This window comes from Cyprinus carpio, chromosome B23 (assembly GCF_018340385.1).
Source record: "Cyprinus carpio isolate SPL01 chromosome B23, ASM1834038v1, whole genome shotgun sequence".
In the NCBI taxonomy this organism is placed as follows: Eukaryota; Metazoa; Chordata; class Actinopteri; order Cypriniformes; family Cyprinidae; genus Cyprinus; species Cyprinus carpio.
In genome coordinates this window covers 7746166-7767229 of record NC_056619.1, presented here as the reverse complement: position 1 = coordinate 7767229, position 21064 = coordinate 7746166, and the positions used below count along the sequence as shown (strand labels likewise).

Genomic DNA, 21064 nt, shown 5'->3' with positions numbered 1-21064 from the left:
AAGACCATTTTATTTTTCTCTGACAATGAGTAGTAACGGCTCAGTAAATAACAGCACTTTGCACCCCAGACTCCCCAAATTAGTCAGTTCTTTTCATGTGACTGTTCAGAACTACTTCAACTGTGCAACCAACAATGAATATTAATATCTCTTCGTTGGCCGACCGAGTTACATGACAATCTGGGCAATCAAGTGCAAAACAACAATAAACATAAACAACACAATTGACAGACGTGTAACACGGCTAAACACTGAATGAGACAGAATGCAGTCAGACTAATCAGATTTTCTGCTTCACTGGAACTAGAAGCATCTGAAGCTTGTTAGACAAAAAGGAAGAGAAACGCATAACAGACAGCAGGTTCACATAACCTTAGTGAACCATTCAGAGTGCAAGTGCAGGTGCAAATATTTCATATTTTGGGAAAGGCTTCACGCAAGAGCAATATTTTGAGATATTTAAAATGGCCATTAAAGTTCATTGCAATAGCTAACAAATGAAAGAGTTAATTTTAATACATGCTTTTGTTTGACAAGTGAAACAGGACATTTAAAGTGTAGGGCGTATCTTGATTTTATACTTCTGAAATTGATCGGACAGTGAAAAGTGGATGTGAATGATGAAATACTGTGCACCGATTTGTCGTTCACAACATGACCAGAAACTTAATAGGGTCAATTTTGATGTTGACTTTAAAAAAGGATTTTCATGCTCTCCAAAAGTAGGCTGATGGCTTTAAATGAAGCTCTCGGACTGCATTCAATTACAGTGAAATTGTCAGCAAAAAAATCCTTGTAAAACTACATCATCTAACAGATGATTATACATGATTGGAAGCAATTGCTTTAATAAGGCTTTATAACCACCATCCATCAATGTTTCAGCATCAGAAGCACAACATCATGATATTATCTACCCTGTCTTACATCGCAGCTACTGAGTTCACAGTTTACAGCCTAACTGCAGCCCAGCTTTTGTCCGCACCAAAATAGAAGGTGTAAGAAGTGGTAGTAGTAAGGTTAAGGTTAGGGTTAGGCCTGTAATGGGATTGGAGGGAAGAAATGTGCAAAGAATGGAGGCCAGAGCAGCCAAAGTCTCCGAGGATAGAGTGTTAAAGAGTGCCACCACCGCTTACAGTTCCTGTCACCCGCAAACACTCATATCTGGAGTGACTGGGTTCCTCCGGCCAAGTAAACACACACACTTGCACGAAAACACCCATGCATATATGTCTATGTATGCTCTTCCTTATTTTTGTAGAGGTGGTTCTGGTATTCTTGGAGGGGACGGGGGAAACAAGGCCATCTTTCTTTTTCTTTTCGTTTCTGTGCATGATGGTGGGAAGGACAGTCATGACATATGAGGAGGTGGCGGAAATAGGAAGGGTGGGAGGAAGAAGAAGGCGACAGCGAGCGCTCAGAGGGTGTAAGTCATGTATGCTTCAGTGTGTTTCTCAGGCAGCCAGTCATTTTAAACCACTCAACTGGACATCAGGGCCATTATCCGAGGGGTTAATCCCCAATTTCACAGAGCTGGCAACAGGCAAAGTGGAACAAAAAAAATAGCAGAAATGTATTCTACAACAGCAGCCAACATACAAAAACATTAAATAGAAAGGCAAGTTTAAAACTTTATTTCAAAGTTCATGAAAGTTTTATGATGGCTTCATGAAGCTCAGCTGCAGCATTTTAAGTCATAAAACAGCTCAATTTAATTAGGGAAAGGCTACAAGCGTACCCTCAAATTGGCTTTCCAGCTGGTGGTAAAATCATTAATTGACTGAACCAACAGCTGTATAAATGTGGTCTGACCGAGACAAAAAATAAGTAAATGACTCGCTAAACGAGGAGTGTTGGTATTAAAAGATTAGCCAAATAAAACAAAATAAGCAGAAAATTAGAATTAAGCACAACTAAATATGGTTACGGGCGCTAAGCTGGGAAGAAATTCACAAAGAATGCAAGTGTTACGACAAATACAGAGAGAAATGAGCTGAGGATAAAAGGTGGATACATTTAGTCTCACTATTTATAACTATTAGGGTAGCAATATAAATAGACTCAAGCAAATGAGGAGGAAAAAAGGTGTTTTGGCTTTGATACACTGCATCGACATACTAGATGGTTAAAGCTATTTATAATATACATTAATGAGATATCAGCACATGTAAAGCTTAACATAAAGTGTTCATATATGTTAAAATATAAATTTGTATTAAGATTCATAAACTGCATTAGTATTATTCTGTTTAATGCAAGAAAATGTATTAATATTAATGAAAACTTTAAATCATGATAGCAAATGTAATGATAACAGTAAGTACCAAAATTGATTAATTCACTCTCAAAGCTAGCTAAATGGAAATGAGTTACGAAATGTTCTCTGGCACAATCTGTTCTAGGTACAGTATGATTAATAGATAAATAGCATTGGGGACATTGGTGAAATATATTTGACTGCAGCAAGAGCGACTTAAAATCTCAGATACTTTATGTGCTACCATTTTGCTGGTGTTTTCAGTATTTAAATGCTTTAATCGGGACTAGCAGTCAATTAAAAAGGTAATTAAATTCTATATTATGCTGATCAAATAATCAGCGTTATTGCAGCTGCTTGCACACATGAATATTTGCTAAGAAAATACGTTGAAAAGACAAAAATGAAAAAGTCTTTATATAGGCCTACACTACTGTTTAAAAAGTTAGTTTTTTGTTTTTTTAAAGAAATTTAAACTTTTATTCAACAGTGATAATAATCAGAAATGTTTCCTTAGCAGCAAATCAGCATATTAGAATGATTTCTGAAGGATCATAAAACAAGGAGAAGAAGAACACACAAAATCTGACCAAAAAGACCCTATATCTCTGCATAGACTGAGCAGCACTCAGTGTCTCAGTGTCTGTCTTTAGGCCAAACTCCAGCTGGCCCAGGTGACAAGAGCCTGTCACACCACCGAGAATGTGACAAGAGCGGATCTAAAAGGCTTTGAGAGTCTTAACCCCTCCGCTCAGCTCCACCCGGCTCAGCACCACCCCACCCCCCCACCCACATCCTCCTTTACCTCCTCTTGTGCATTAAGCCGGAGCAGTGAAGGTGAGTCCGTGCTGAAAAGCTGGATAGGTCAGAGTGTCAGGAGAAGGGTGTGAAACAGGGACAGAGAGACTGGAGTGTTTACCGGTTCACATCAAGGCCTTGTCCCGCAGTGCTCTCTGCTAAACTGAGGTCCTCCAAGGCCCTATCCCAGACTTCTCAATGAGACTTTGCCCTGAGTTCGCTTGCTAAAACTTAGCAGAGAGTTTCAGGTAATCTCTCTCACGCTAGTTTTGTCCTTGTGTCTTCTCCATGTTCACACAGGACTCAACAGCTTTTTCATCATCATTTCATCATCTAGAATAATTGATGATTTCAAAATAACAGTAATAATAGAGACTTTTTACAACTGCCACATGAACATTAACACAACTTTTTTTTCCCGAAATGCCTTACTTTACATTCAAGTAAACATATTTGAGCAGTTAGTGTTTGTTGCTAGTGCCATGCTTTACTGTTTGAGCTACAGTAATGAATTCAACAACCGTGGCAAAACCTGAAATAGCATTAATCAAATTCTTTATATAAGACAGATCTTTTTTGGATGTTAGATAATGGCAGTGTGACAACATTAATACATCATATTCTTAAAATATGACATATAATTTTTTTTGGCACCAAATTCAGTTCACACTACTGCTAGAACACTACTTTTGTCACTAGGTGTATAATGGTAAACGTATTCATTCCGAAATTTTAAGTACAGGTTTTTCGATTCGGTTTGCATATGTACCAAACAAATAAACCATTGTTTTAACCACTGCAGGAATGGAACTTTTTTTTAGGAAATTCAAACAATAAATGGCTCTTGGACGTGGTAAGATGGCATTGTCAATCAACTATCGTGGGAGGGGCCTGGGTCTGTGTGACGTTACTGCTTGATTTGAGAAAGGGGTAATGATTTTAGTAGATAAAAAAAAAAAACACTGGGTGGATTTTTATCATTATAGGGTGGTTGTGTACACACATTGCCAACACACATTTCGCATCCGATGACCCCTTTAAAAATAAATAGTAATTACATTTAGGTTTGGGCTCTGTTGTAACCTTATAGTTTAGAGCATAAGCTGAGGTAGATTTTTATAAAATTAATTTAATTATAATTTAATTTATTTCAAGAAAGAGCTATTTGTTCAGTAAACTACCGTTTAATAAAAAAATATATTTTTATTTAGTTTTTCCCCCTGCTGTACAGAAATCATACCAAACTGTGACATTTAACCAAGGTACATACGTTAAACCTTCAGAACTGAGATGCTTTCTTCCTTTCCAGCAGAAAAAGTTAATCAGTGCCATCAAGAAACACCCTTAATAAGAAAGTTTGCATTTGTCAGCATGACTAATTAATATTCATGAGCAAAGCTGCTTTAACATAATTAATATTTTTGCTATAATTCATATGACTCACTGCTACATTTACAGCAGAAGATCCAGTATGATTACAATCTGACAATTTGGCAATTTGCACACTCTTAATATAAATTTTGGCTGTGACTGGACATTCCAGGAAGGTTACAAAGTTAACATGGCAAACTAGAAACTCTAGAGGTGTTGTTACATTTTTTCCATTTTGGTATCAACTGAAGTACAGGTACTTTTGACATCTGTACTCCCATGCAAACTCAAAGGCACACAATGGCCTTATCTCTACTCTTTAGTAATGCTCTGGCACACTTTCCCCAAACGCCTTGTGAAATTTTCCATTCATCTGCATCTCGAAGGACTGCGACAAACTCCCTCACCGGAAAGTTTGCTGGCACTTCCTGCTCGTGGGTTATAGAAACACTGCACTTGATTACTGAATCACAGCCCAAAACACATCACCTTAAATAATGCCTTTCCCCCTTAAAACCAGCCTCTTTTTCCTCTAACTAGTAGAAACGCAGTGGAAAATATTAATGCCAGGCAAAAAGTAGTTAACGTGTTAACCCTTAAAGCGATACCTGGCAGAGGCACTTCTTGAAGCGTGATGCTATCTGGCCTTTGTCCTCCATCTTTCTCTCACTCCTTCCCTCCCTTTTTCCCTCTGTCCTAGTGTATTTCTGGGCTATTCACTGCCTCAGAGGCCCTGAAGCCAGCCGTGTCTCCAGTGGAGGCTCCCTCTCCGACAAACCGGGGCTTAGCCTAAATTCTCTCGCTATTAAAAGCTGTGAAATGCAAATAATGAAACATCTCATTACCACTGTAGGAAAATGAAAAGAGAAAATGGTAGTGGGGAAGATAGAGAGAGTGAGAGGGGAGGTTAGCGGGAGATAACCTGACAGAGTGGCTTTTGTTTCATGAGAGTTGGCGTTACAGAGGGAGTCAAGATTGGATTTGCCAGTAAAATAAACAGGGGTGGATCCAGGAGAAATGTTCTAGAGTGACTTACAGTCGTGGCATGAGGACACACACAAGAGAGCTGGGAACTTACTGTCCATACAGGGTTACACTTTAAATACTATATATATTCAGTGTTCAAAGAATGAGTTTGGGGATATGGGTGGGAGAGTTCATAAGGGGTCCTAAAACCTCTGTGTGGGGTCGTGGTTGTCACATATCTTCTCTCATTACTGGCAACAAGCCCATGGATGGGGAGATTCACACCTGCCAAGAACATGTCCAGGTCACATTTCACCCCTTGATCGAAAGAAAAGGGCCATTAATACTGTTTAAACTGCATTTGCACATTATTCTAATGAAAATTAAGCACATCCCCTACAAATAGTAATCAAATTTTTTCCCCCACTTTTTTTTTTTTTACTCTTTTACTGTTGTGTTGTTTTATTTCTCAGTATTTTCATTGGTGATTCCCATTATGTTGTTATGAACAAATACTGTAGTAAAATGTTTTACTTATAAATGACTTAATAGGATAAAGGCAGTAAAACAAATAGTATTATAATTAATTATGTCCAATAAGACAATATATCATTTTTGCATTACAGTAATGGAAATTATTTTGCACAGTAATTTGGTTTAAAGTGCTTAATTTTAATTAGAATAATGTCACAATGCATTTTTTTTAAACTAAATAGGCTTACATTTTTGTTATGCAGAAGTAGAATTTATTATTTCTTTGTATTTTGGGGTGAAATATGACCCAGACATGTTCTTGACTGTTTTTTGTGTGATCCATATCAATGTGACTACAGTGGTCATTCATATGATTGGAAAAATCATTTTCCTAATTAGCATTTTTGCCCTATTTTCCAGCAAAGATCTTTAAAACAAGATACATTAACTTGTAAAGCTAAACTGCATATGGTATTAAGATTTTATCTTAATAGAAAAGAGAATATCTTAATATATCTTACTATATTAAGAGAAGATATCTTTAAACCTCCCGAACAAAGCATAACAATTTAGATTCTCAGTGCAATGAAATTTCCAGTTTTAAACAAAACCAATTAGATACCTTTAATTAAGGTACAAAATAATTCACATGTTAACATCCCACACTATTTTGCTTCTCAAGTAAATTAATCTTGTTTTAAGGGTGTTTTATACTGGAAAACAAGACAAAACACTGATTACAAGAAAACTAATTTTGGCGGTGTAGTCTTGACATAAACAGCTGCTTTGGATGTGCTGTGTCTTGTAATACTGCAAACAGGAGAACTGCGAGGATAGTTTAAATTGAATGAATGAGTCTGTGTATCTTCATCTGACCATCCTCTCTTAAGCGCTGGGTTGAGAGGTTGATGATAAGCCTCGTTACTGAGTGGGAGTCAAATTCCAGCACGATCTCCACCTCTTCCTTCTCTTTCGCTGTCTTTCTTTCTCCCACTTATTTCTCTCTTCTTTTTTTTATGAGTGTACACTCGCATTACCACACACACACACACACAGAGTCATCGTTTCAAATCCACCAAATGGTGCGCCGATGACTCCCTAAAGCTCGGCTGCCGCTACTCACGAATCGACGACTCATCCTTAACACCTTCCTGGAGCTCGCGCCGTAAGAGGTGTCACAACAAACCCGCGTCGTCACGCTGCACTGAGGCATAGCGTTCCTGTAAGCACACACTCCTGTGCACACACACACACCAACACACAACCTCACACACCATGCTGTGACAAGCCATTATCACAACAGGAAGGCCCATCACTGCCAGATAAGGTCCACGAATGCAAACTTCACAGAATGATGTTCGCTAAATGTTGCTTTTCATTTTTAAACTTAATAGAATATTTTTTGTGTTGTACTTTTTTTCTGAAGTTCACTAATAGAGATTTTGTGCAGTCGTAATTTAGTTTTCATCACCACGGTCCACCCTTAGCCACTTATTAAGTAGGCACACATACACACTCATACTGTAGAAAGACTTAATACCATGAAAAATATTATACTAATTTTTTTAAGCTATGTGGTTGCAAACAATTTATTTTAGCTACATTTAAAAAATATATATATATGTGTATATATATATATATATATATATATATATATATATATATATATATATATATATATATATAAAGTTTGTCAGCTAAATAAATTTGTTTATTAAAATGCTAATTAATTGCAACCACTTACTTTTACACTTACTTTTTTTAGTAAATTCAATAATTTTTTTTCAGTGTAGATAAAATAATACACAGAATGATAGACAGATAGTCAGACAGACAGAAGGACAGAACACTAGATAGATAGATAGATAAAGTGCTAACTCTCAAATTTTCTTTCTCTAAGGATCTCTTTAAAAGATGTGATTTTCAAAATTCAGATTAAAACTACTACATACACCACACACACACACACACACACACACACAAACAAACAAACGTGTCCTGGCATGAGGTGTCTGTCAGGAAGCTAATTGTCATAATCAGGAACACTGGCTGCTGTCAATGACTCAGAGAGAGAAAGAGAGAAAGAGAAAGAGAAAGAGAAAGAGAGAGAGAGAGAGGTGCAGGTGGACAGAAAGGAGGGGGTGTCTGTAGCGTGACTGCTGGGCTGTCAACAAAACATGGGCATCCTTCTGAAAATCATCCGCACCGGATAACCCCTAACTAACAGCTCGCCAAATACTAAACTGACGAGGAGAGAACAGGAGGGGGTGGCAGAGAACAGAGACAGATAGACGGTGAAAGAAAGAAACTGCAGAGAGGAAAACTGCATGACCTCACATATTATTAATGAACTGTTGCCCCTCTTCAAATCGCTGATCATGACATTGAAAAAGTAGCATTTTTGATCTTTCTATGTCTTTATACAGCAGGTGTGTGACTTTTCTGCAACTAACATCATGAAACAAAACATTGAATGTAATTACACTTCAAACCCATCTGCCATTGGTCGGACAAACACATAGCCCCGCCCCCAACCCATGTCATTGGTCAAGTCGCTGTTGCTGTATTAAGAAAAGTTATTTCAACATCCAAAAGATAACATAGTTCTCAAATCCTTCACAACTATTGTGAGCAGCAGACGAGGAAAAAACAGTGGGAAAACTTCATAAAGTATTTGCAGAAACTGCTGCTTCATCTGAATGGTTGCTGCATTGGCTGGTTAGGAACAAACAGGTTGTACTAACTATAGATTTGTCTAGATGCCCTGTAAGCATCTGTTTCTATGGGCTGCTATACATAAGCTGGCCACCATATTGGAATGGTCAACGCAGGTCTGTAAGCACTTGAGAGCAAGCTGCCTGTATGTGTGCAACCCTAGATATACACATGTATGAATATCTATACCTGCAATAGACTTCAGCAGATGATTTTGCTAAATTCATTCAACACATTCATATCTGTGAAAGTTTATCCAATTTCTTTAGGAATTTTTATTTCGGCGGTTTTTATATCCAGAGGCTGTGCAATGTTGTGGCACCTTAAAACTAAGTAATGACACATTGACCGTTCCAAGATGGAAGACACATCAACATGTCTGGAGCGGTCAGGCATCTACCACATATGTATATATATATATATATATATATATATATAGAGAGAGAGAGAGAGAGAGAGAGAGAGAGAGTATATATATGGTGCTAACCTGCCAAACTTGACTCATTCTGCACATCCATTGGTAGTTAATAGAGCTCAACATCAATTTTATTTTTAGCTTCATGTTTTATGTGCCAGAATTTAGGAATAATTTACATTCTTTGTTTGAACTCACAAAAAATTGGTATACAAAAAGAAAAAGGATGACATATTAAAATTTAGGATTACATATTTAAGAGTATAATTTGATGTTTAACAAAGTACACAAAACCAAAAAGTTTTCAAGCAAAACAAACACATTCGCATTGTTGAAAGATGTAAAACAGTCCTTTTCTTAATCAGTATTTAAAATATAAAAAAATTTAAAGTATAAAAAAACCTAAACAAAAAACAAAAAATCTAAAAAAAATAAAGATATTTTAAAAAACAAATCTTAAACATATATATATATATATATACATATATATATATATATATATATATATATATATAACATAATATATATATTATGTTTTTACATCTCTAGTTAATTTTTCTTGTTTTAAAAATAAAGTTCACTAAATGTTATCCAATTTATGATTTAAACTAGAAAATAAAATTTTAATTCAATCTTAGGTTTATTTTCTTTTAAAGTAAACACGTCTTGTTTTAGAGGTATGTTCTGACATTTATGCTGAAAAAAAGGTAAAAATATTGATGCAAGCGGCAGTACCGTCAACCGGCCATAAACTCTCTCACTCTGTCACTGTGTCATCTTTATCACTGAGCCCTATATTGAGTCCAGTGATCATTGTTTCTGTCACACAGGGGCATTTTCACACCTTTGTCTTCTGTCTGCTGAGGACTGGTGGGAGAAAATAAAGAGAAACTCAACTGTGGCTATACTTAGTTGGTTTGACAATTAGTAATCACAACATGAGAAAAGAAAGAGAAGCGAGCGACTGAGCGAGAAAGGAAAGAGAGAGAGAATGAGAGTCCAGGAGATTAGCGGGTCGTACAAGTCTTATAACAGATTTTAATGCATTTTATATTAACCCATAAAACATTACGTATCAACTTCCTCAAGGCTGATATGACCCTACTAAATAATTCATTATCTCTAAGAGCTTCCTTTGTTTCATATTTGATAATCAAGTATAGCTTAACAATAGCCAGTGTTTTTACCCAGGCTTGTGTTGCCATGGTAACCACGAGTGTGGCCAAGAGTCAACCCTGTCACCAGACGCTTCGCTCCTGTCCCATACTGTCTGTTTTTCCTTCTTTTGTACATTTCACTACACAATGCTTTGAATCGCAACGAACGGCTCAGGTGTCACCTGCAGAGGCTAACGTCGCTCGATTAAAGACGGGCGAAATATGCAAGCGATGTATAAGCTGCAGCATGCTGCGTGGAGTAGGAATAGCAGGGCTAACGTGTTGCTCTGGTGATCACGATCATTCTGCGAAACCACCCACCTCACAAACCTAATTTTAAAGAAAGTCACACATTCCCACGTTGTGAGGTGGCGGTTTCGAGTGTCCAACCAACACTTTCTCTGATCAACCCCTTGGGTGGGATGGGAGGGGGAGAGGACCTTCATTGCTTTCCTTTCCTCGTATTTCATTTTAAGAAAGCAAGAAGGCCCATAAAATACAGTGGTGGCACCTTGTGTTTTGAACCATGAATAAATAAAAAACCCACACTTTTTGCAAATGATGAAGTCGGTGGGGGCTGCCAAAGGGTGAGGAGGTCTAAAAAGATCAGAAAAATAAATAGATTAAAAAAAATAATGCAAACTAATCAAATAAAAATAAAATAAAATGAATAAAGCTCACTAAATATTAATAGATTTATAATTAAAATTAGAAGATAAAATTAAAAATTAAAAACCTTAATTCAGTGTTACATCATTTTTCTTCTAAAGAAAACCCTATAAGTCGGTGGGGGCTGCCAGAGGGTGCTAGGAGGTCCGAAAAGTAAAAATAAAATTAAAATAAATAACTTAAACTAAACCAAACTAAACTAAAATAAAGCTCACTAGAAAATTCCCAAGAATAAAACTCTTAGATGTATGATTAAAACTGAATGTTTTAGGTATGTTCAGATATTTATACTGAAAAACTAATTAAAAAATATAAATTAAGAAGGGGCAGTACCTTAACTCACCCTAAACCTTCTCACTTTGTTATACAAAAATAAAAAAATCCACAAAAAAAACCAATAAAAAAAAAACAACCAACAAAAAAAACAACAAAAAAAACACCTTTTTTTTTTGCAAATGATGAAGTCGGTGGGGGCTGCCAGAGGGTGCTATGGGGTCTGGTAAGTTCAGAATAAAATGGAATAGAATAGTAAAGTATTTGATTTGTAATTAAAACTAGATAATAAACGTAAAAATTAAAACCTTAATTCAGTCTTGCATATTTTTTCATCTAACGTAAACTGATCTTGTTTCCGGGGTGTTCAGATAAAACCAGACAAAAATATTGATTAAGAATGGTATCATCTTAACTAACCCTAAACTTTCTCATGTCATTTAAGAATAATAAAAAGGGCCATAAAAATACTGTGATGGTACCTTGTGTTTTTAACCACGGATAAATAGATAAGTAAGCAAGTAAATAAATAAATAAACAAACAAAAATTTTTTCAAATGATGATGTCAATGAAAGCTGCTAGAGGGTGCTAGGAGGTCGGACAATTTCAGAAAACAATAAAATAAAATAAAATAAAATAAAATAAAATAAAATAAAATAAAATAAAATAGTAAAGTAAAATAAAATAAAATAAACACAAATTGTGTCACAGTGTTCACAGCTAACCCATTCCTCCGTAACATAATTGCAGCAAACACTTTCCCATGCAGCTTGGCACTGCTGCACGCTCACCTGGCAGAGGGGGTGTTCAGACTCGGAGAGCAGGGCGTGGAAGCTGGAACCAGAGTGAGATCAGGGCTTTTATTTAATCTAGGTAGAAAAGAGAAATGGGGCCACGGAGGGCACACCTGTACCACTTCCAACACCACTTTTCCAGAACTAACAATCAAGAACACACTGGATTGGGGAGAGCTGGATGTGGATCTGGCGATCAAGGAGTCAAGCATGAAGGACACGGTCCATAACTGACTGACATTGTCCATCAAAGTGACAACACGGGTTTTGCTGTACATTATTCAGACTGCAATTTTTGTGTATTGTCACAGCGTGCAAATCCAAGTTGTTATTGAAGCACTCTGACAACTGACAAGACAGAGGAAAATTACAGCAAAAGCGGCAGTCCCAGGTTTCTGCCCGCGCAATCGCTTCCATCATGTTTGAGAGTTTCCCATACGAGACACTTATCCATCCGCCACAAATGTACCTCTTCACCGTGATGAATATTTCATGTTCTGATGGCACTTTTAAGACAGAACTAATTAACGAAAGTTGATCTGGCATACGTTAAATCAGTTCAATTAAAAGCACGCAGTCAAACGCTACATAATAATAGCAAGAGCAGAGGAATAATTGTAAGTTGAGGGGGAAGTGCTGAATGTTAAACAGGCCCTGTTAATGGCACTTTAGCACTTGGCGATGAACTCCTCTCAGGATTACACCGACCCTTGATAATGGACTAATGCAGATCGGCACATCACACAATACATTTGGAAAAACAGAGGCCTTCCAATGTCCGTGACATATCTACTGCCTGCTAAGCAATGAGGCAGTGTGGATCTGATAGACTGCTTTGGGAACATGAGCCAAGTGCACCACAAACTTAAACCAACTTTGACTTTTGGTTTGGGAATTTTCAAAGCTTGCATTTAGACACAGATCTAGACGGTCTTGAAGAATGGAAACCTTCGCCCTAACAATGACTGCAATGGCTTTCTGAAATTCACAGCGAGGAGGAAAAGCGTTCTGTGGTATTGTGGGGTAAATGTGTTAGCGTTGGGAGTGTCTCCACCCTCCCTTAATGGTTAGCTCTTGGCAGACAAGATGGGATGAAAAGTATAGAGACAGACTAAACCATCTTCTGAAAAATAAACAGCTTTTAAGAGACAGACAAAAGTGCTATGGAAAGTGGACAACCGACTGTCCTCCGAATTCACCTGAGAACGTTTTTAAATGGTAATAGTCTTCCTGTCCAAAACTGAGCGCTAAAATAAACCCGTTTTCTTTGTTTGCTCTATTATTTTTGTCATATCTCAATTGCTACTCCTTGACAGAAACGGTTTTCGTTGAAGAGCACATGGAGCTTTTTAACAAAAATTTTTAAAATACTTCTGTATCCAAGCTTAGTATTCAGAGACGGCTGGAAGTCATTCATTTTTAGGTTGATTTCCTTGAAAAGTATAACAGTGTCTCTGTGGTGCTTTGAAAACACTGCTCTATTTGTTTGAACTTCTCAACCAGACTGACACAGCAACATTGGCTCAACCAATTGCATGGGTTTAGGGCGGGACTATCTGTTTGTCCAAACAATGGAACATTAATGTGTATGAAAATAATTAGAAAATTAGTTTTGCAGTTCTGGTTGGCGCAGAAATTACACACTTCAGCTGCTCCTCAGGCGTTTCTCCTGAGAAAAGACCCCAGTAATCTCACATATGTCTCCTCAAATGATCCTCAAGACAATTTCAAAAGCTGAGATTTCAAGCTGTTTTGCCGTGTAAAAACCATGTTGCCAGCCAGGGTGTCTCTAGGTAGGATTCAATGGCTCGATTAAATATAGGGGTTTGATAAAATCTATTTGGGAACTGTAGCAATTGTGATGTCCAAATTAGCAACTAAGTCTATGGGTTATTATTAAGCTACATTGGTCAATGCAGATCTGGCAACCCTGATCATACTTGTGATCAATTATTTTGATGTATTAAAATAACTAAAACTGAAATGAAAAATGAAAAACTTGAATAGCAGTTTGTGTAAATATGAATGAGCGTGTCTCTCTGGGTCACCCGATTTGAATCTCTCGGTTTGAGTGTGACGTCACACTGTCCACTGTCACACACGTCACAAATGTGTGACATTACTGCTAGAGATAAGTTAGTAACCGTCACAAACACATGCCATATTTACAATATGTGACATTTCATTTAACACTCGCATTTGAAGCTGAGCAGAGATGTACATTAGATAAAGTCTACTTACTCTAAACCCATAATCACCACGTTAAAGGGGCTAAAGAGGATGAAGACAAGTATGGTTTTAACTGGTGAGGGTTAGCATACCTCCCCATGTGTAAACATCCTGCATTTAAGACCACGTGTGGTCAGAAAGTAAGCCAGAAACGACCGAGTGTGACAGGGGCGGGGGTGTTGTAAACGAGTTTGTGTGTGCGTTGTGTTCAAACCCAAAAGCAGGAATACACGATGATTTACGAACCACCAAGCTGGACTGAATTTCACCAGCAGACAGAGATAGAGAGAGAGAATTACCGATTATACAAGACTGACAATCCGAGAGAGCGCAAGGAGAAAAAGAAGAGGAAAAAACAGAAACAAAAACCTCACAACCACATCCTCTTTTTCAGCCTAGGAGTGTAAAGCCCACTGCTAAGCGCTTGCCCAGGGTATGCTAGCTCATTTCTAGGGGCTTTTTTCACTCGGTTTCTCCCCCAGGGCTTTCCATACAGCCTGAGAGCCCCCACTGAAATATTCACAAGGCACCTGAGGACACAGGTCTTTGTGGGGCGGTTCCAGGGAGGTCGGCTCCGGTTTAACCCACACACCAAGCGCCTAATCTAGGGGGATGAACACATCTAAGTGGCTGATGAGCACAGCTGTCACTCCATACACACACACACACACACATGCACAGGCCCCCAAACAGCTCTAGGGAGTGAAGCGCACCTGTATATATCTCCGCTCACACAAAAGAACTCCTAGTTTTTTGGTTAGGGACAAGTTTGATTGCACATCTGGTGTGAGAGTGTAAAAATAAAATAAAAAATTTAAACACAACAAAAGTCTTGTTTGTGTTTAGCTTTAAATATTGATGCGAGGCTTCATACGAGACACATACTGTACAGATGTTTAATGTACAGCGTGTTTCCAAGCTGATAAAGAGAATATCGGGCTTTGTGTGGTCTTTAAAGTGAGGGGGAGAAGCAGGTCTCCAGTGTTGCAGCAGGTTCATGCTTTCTAACCTGTTACCCACACAACACAGCCCACAGCCCGGGGAGAGCAGCCATCTTCCACACACTCCACCCACACACACATACATACACACTCAGCTGTGTGTCGTGTCACCCCCACCCCCCCACATCAGCACCCGTTCTCCATGAACACACACACACAGCCAGTTGAACTACCCCTCTTTATCTGTATCTCTATCCCTCTGCACCAGCAACCACCTCCTCCCCCATATCGTGCCTTTCTGTGCAAATGTTCAGATTAACAACCGCAACCACCCTGAATAAACACCACACTCTACTTTCTAGTTCAACTAACTGCTCAAACCTCCCTCAAGATACACTTGCTCATCCACAGATATGTTAAATATGTGTGCTTAAACATTATAGCAGTACAAACTATTAAAACAAACTCCAACATGGTGGACTCCCTCATATAAAGTGGGGAAATATAAAATAAGGCAACTTGATCTTCAGGCGCTGACATGCATAATTCAGCACATGAAAAGAATATCCAGGGTTAAATACAAGTTCAGTTCTTTTGGAAACTTCTATGCTGTCAATTTCAATAGAAACTTGTGGAAGTCTATAGGGCATTCATTTGCTGTTTTGTTTGTTTGTTTTAAGCATGGACTCATGGTTAGTTCAACTCAGGATCACTAGAAAAATATGTCTGTGTTAATATTTCAGCAAAATTATATTATATGTTTCACGACACCTTTAAAGTTAAATGTCCAGTGAGTGCATCTGGCAACATGAATATGAGAAACTTAAATTTAACAATGTTCTATTATGCTGGTTGTTGTATGTATCACAGCAGATTAGGAATTATATGTCCAGTGAGAGGCCTTAAACGTTTAATGTCAATTCACCTTTCGTTACATAGCACTTTATACAATACAGGTTGTTTCAAAGCAACTTATTGTTCTATCGCTCTTGAATATATGACACCATCTACACTAAACCAGCCCCTAAACCTACTCAGTAGTGTGAACAAAAGCAAATGTGAGATAAAAGGGCATTTGCTGAAGCATAAAACATGCCATTTTAGTATGCTTCTGAGTCTTTGAGCTCTTTTATCAGTTCTCATTTTCTCATGGGACTCAATGTAATGCTGTACCAGGTGCACTACAGAGTACGTTTACTCCATCTAAAAAGTCAAACATATAGAGCTTATGAGTTATGTGATGCGAATGTCACAATTATTGTTTTGTGACATTTGTGTTTTGAGTTCATAACATAGTATTGTGCCATATCACCGTATGCTATGTATGCTCTTCTGTGTCATCCGCGCCACAAGGATGCGCTGTTTCTATGTGTATTTAGCTTTTATTTAAAATAAAACAGCGCATCCTTGTGGTGTGGATGACAAAGAAGAGCATACACAGCATAGGGTGATATGGAGAGACACAGAGGAGACCACTGACAAAGGAATTGTTGAATAAAGTCGTTATTTTTGTTTTCTTCGCTTAAAAAAAGTGTTCCCATCGCTTCATATAACCCAGACTGCATGTTTGATGGCAGATGGAGTATTCTGACGACGACTTTCATACCTTTTATGGACCTTGACACTGTTATTTACTTGGCAGTCTATGAGACAGTCTCAAGCCTCCCGGTTTTCAATAAAAATATCTTAAATTGTGTTCCGAAGACGAAATGAGCTTTTACGGGTTTGGAACGACATGGGGGTAAGTGATTAATGACAAAATTTTCATTTTGGGGTGGAGTATCCTTTTAAGTGCTGAGTAAAGACAGGTATGATATTTTGGCTTCATTAAAGCAGTTTCTAGAACACAATGCTGTTTTTAACTCTTATTTCAGCCCCTCTCTTCCCTTTACCCCATGCAGTAAGAACCAGTTCCCCTCCCCTGCTTTCTGTTGACACAATACAGCCACACCTGTGAGGAAGTCAATATGCATAGGGGACCAGAGCCCCCCTCCTGCCTAAAATGTTCTCCCACTTACACACAACCACACGGATTCACCATTAAACAGAAACACCTGGACATGACCCTGACACGCAACACCAACACTGCCCTCTAGAATGAGAGCTCTTGCTATAAAGAATACACAAATACAGTGTGTGTGTATCTAAGAACTATCATTTATACATTCGGCAGATGTTTTTATCTAAAGTGCCTTAAAAAGTATATTTATGAAGGTATAATTTTATGAGTTTGTGTGCTCAATGGGAATCAAACCCATGGAGCTGTTAGCACCACGCTTTACCAGACGAGCTGCAGTTACTGTACATAGTGCTTTTCATTATAATTCTGTGGAGTATCTACACACTTTATATTCAAGTAAAAGAAGAAATCAAATAAAATACCACATTTTAGTGCTTAATAACAGTTTGAAACTATTGTAGTATATAACAGATGAAAAGGCCATATGAGAATCTATTGCCCTGGTTTGGTCAGTAACAAGTCCAGCACATGGTGTCATTAAATGATTCTAGGCTACCTTAAAATTACTGTTTTCCATCCCAGGAGAGAGATAGGGGTGGACGGGCTGTTCTGCTACGACAGACACCTGCCAGCATCGTCAGGCACACACACACACACCACTAAAATCAAGACGCATTACAATCTGTACATCTACAATAGTATAAATAATGCCACTGGTATGCTCATTAACTCATTTTTCAGTTTAAATGGAGGTCATGAGTGTCAGGTAGGTGGAGAAAACCTAAAAAGGAAGTTGTCATGTTTCCACTGGCTTCATTCTGTGTAGATGGGCATGAGGACAGTTCCTTACATAACCAGTTCTTCTGCTCAACTGACTCATTTTTGCACTGCAGACAGTTACAATGCCATAAATACATGAATGTAATTTTAAAAAGCGTGACGGTTCCAATTATTTACCTTCTTATATGTCGTAGTATAAGTTATACTAGCGCGGTTAATTTCACACATAAATGCGCTGATAAGTAAAAATTTATTGTTTTTAACAGTCTGAATTCGACATTTTCGCCTGAACAGTTACAAATATTTCCAACTAACCAATCAGAATCGGGTGCACCTGTAGCAAACACGAGCCGACACGCCGCGAACAAGCGTCATAATAATCAATACAGAGTGTCACATTCTTTTGACAGACTCGCTGAATGATACATTGTTGCGCGTAACGCTCGATTCAAATGTATCAATTCAGAGACGCGCGTTCGAATTCATTGTTGACGTTTATCTGTAAACCCTCTGATGTTCCGCCGTCGGCGAGTCAAACAAGTGGGGTCGCTCCCCTTAAAAGCAACCCGTCAGCGAGGAGAAAATGGAGGAAGACGGAACTGACCAGCTTTAAGGGGGCAGACGGGGGAAAAAGAGACAATAACCCGAAGAGCAGCGCCTGTCACCTAACGCTTCCCTCAGCGAACACTCGAATATACTCCGCTCTCATCAAGTTGAGGGAAGTATTAGGCGCCGAGTCCATGGATTCAATTATGCAGGACATAAAATAATAGTAAAGTGAGTCCAAAAAAAATAAAAGAAAAAAGATCCCCTTCCCTTTTCTGGTAGTAGGTTTAGGGTGTTGACGCAGCAGAAATTTCCAGCTGGAGAAATTCCCCTTTTTGGAGGTTAAATGAGGGGAGGAGAGAGTGGGGTTAAGCCATTGCCTGCCAAAGCTGAGCTTTTCATTTAAATACCACGACCACATGCACTGACCCCCAAAGGATATGATTTTAGGATTAAAACTTAGGGCAAATGTTATAATATAAATAGTAGGCTATGAAGTTCCTGCTTAAATGTGAAGTAAAGCGTAATCAGCGCGTTCAGAAGGTTGACAAGACAAAAAAGAAAGTCTCCCATCACTCCAATAAAACTCTATCCCGAATGAATGACTGCACATCTGACAGCTGTTCGCAGCGCGTGCATCATCTGTCATGAACATGTTCTCACCTGTAGACGTCAAACAGGTTGCTGTCACGCAGTCTACTTCAGTGACGTGAAAAAAAAAAAAAACGCAAACGCACCGGCCTCGGGGAAACTCGCAACTTGAACTTACCTGAATGCCTGTGTTGAGGCGCGAGCTCATGTCTCTGCCACACATCCAGATGACAAGTCAAGTATGATCGTAAAAGCGCTGAGAGTGAAGCCTGTGCGGTGGTCAGGAGGGAGGAAGTGCTGTTAGAGATAGAGTGGAAAGGTGAGAGAGGCTTACCTGTTAACCCATGAGTTCTGGGGGAGCGCGATGTCAATGCTTTGGAGCTCCAGTATTTCGCTCGTGACAGGTTTGGGAGAGTGAGCACGTCAACAATGTCAGCAGTCAGCTGGGAGACGCGTGTGTGTCGGTCAGTGTAATTCCCCTGCTCGCTGTCTCCCTCTCTCCACGCTCGTCTTTTTCTGTAATTCTCCCTCCCCTGCTTTTCCGTGTCTCGGTATCAGGAACCAGCCTCCCCCTCTGTGTGTGTGTCTCTAGCTCTCTCTCTCTCTCTCGACTGAGAGTCAAATACAGGAAATGAGGCAACATAAACGCTCGCATTCACCATCAAACCCTGGACAGCTCCAGCTGAACTCATGCAGCCATCAAGCCTCCAGGTCAATTATGAATGTACAGAGAGCAACGTGCCCACCTTATTAGTGTAAAGATGCTTAGCGTACTGATAAGACAGGTGGAATACGAGTGAATTTAATTTCGACTCAACCTCAAACAAATAAAAGCAAAATTAATTGTATAAAAAATTGAAAAGAACAAAATACAATAAAAATAAATCAATTTTATGTCAATTTTATTTATAACCTGTACATGACCTGTACATATATATATATATATATATATATATATATATATATATATATATATATATATATATATATGCTGTTATGTTGCTATTTTTAATGTACTGTATGCTATCTAAGCAATTTGTGTCAGTTCTATTTAAATTTATATACATGACTTGTAAATATAAAACTGTAACTGTTTTTCCTTACACAAACACAGAGAGAGATAAAGAGAGAGAATTCATATAATCATAATTAATTTTTCATATTAAACATATGTTGTAAAATACATTTTAAATGTATCATCAGAGTGTCAATTTAAGTACATGACATTTAAATATAAAACTGTGACTGATCATTTGTTTTGTTTTATTTTTTGTCAACTTTTTTATTCACTTAAAAAGTCTGCTGGTATGCTTATATCATTTCATATTATATTATTAGAATTATATAAGAATCAGCAAAATATATGATTTATACAAACACACACATATACATATTTCATTATATAATACATAATATATTTTATAATAGGCTACATGTTGAAATGTTATTTTAGGTGTTGCAACTTTTAGTGTCTTTACTAATTTTCTATATTTTTCTCTGATTGTTTTAGCTAATAGCTCGTTTAAAAATCGTTTTGTCTACCAGAGCTGTGTTTAAACGGAGTGTCCAGTTCATATAGAGGATGTGCTGGTTTTTCCCGTGGGCACTGCTGAATTTGCATGAGGGAGCGTCTGTGCGTATAGGCGCGTGTAGGCGTGAGTGCGCGGCTGCTACACGCTTCTGTCCACTGTTTGCGTGAGAGTGACACGCGCCCCCTAGTGGAATGCTATCACTCTCTCAGTGTTCTCAATCTGTGTGGAAGGTGTCACAGGAGGCCTGATTACTTTTGCTCATTTTGCATATTCTTAGAGATGCATTAAAATCTGAATGGCTCCAGTTTCTGTTATTTTAATGCTGTGTCTCACCGCTTAATCTGAGATGCAACAGTCAGGCCATTTTGTATTGCACATGTGCACGTTTCAGAGCTTTGGCCGGATCGGAACGTGTGGCAGGCAGGGTTTGTGTGGGTGTGGATTGAGTGGATTAAACCCATTGACCTGTGGCAGGGCTCCTGTCTTAGGCTTCTGTGCATGCGTGTAATACTGATGTTCTTTAGCCATTTTCTGCGTCCGCAATCCGTGTCAGAATCAAGCTGCTTTTCTCCCTTGCTCTATCCGTCTGCCTGTC

General features: G+C 38.3%; 1 protein-coding gene across 3 annotated transcripts in view; it reads right to left on the bottom strand.

Annotated features, from left to right (window-relative positions):
• The window catches only part of zbtb46 (zinc finger and BTB domain containing 46), a 79566-nt gene extending 59988 nt beyond the window's left edge, over positions 1–19578 (bottom strand). The window contains exon 1 of one of the 3 annotated variants that reach the window (XM_042751038.1): positions 19272–19578. The gene's annotated coding sequence lies outside the window, so the exon portion shown is untranslated. The remainder of the gene's footprint in view (positions 1–19271) is intronic. The other 2 variants (XM_042751040.1, XM_042751039.1) reach the window with 2 other exon arrangements.
• Between the last annotated feature and the right edge of the window lie 1486 nt (positions 19579–21064).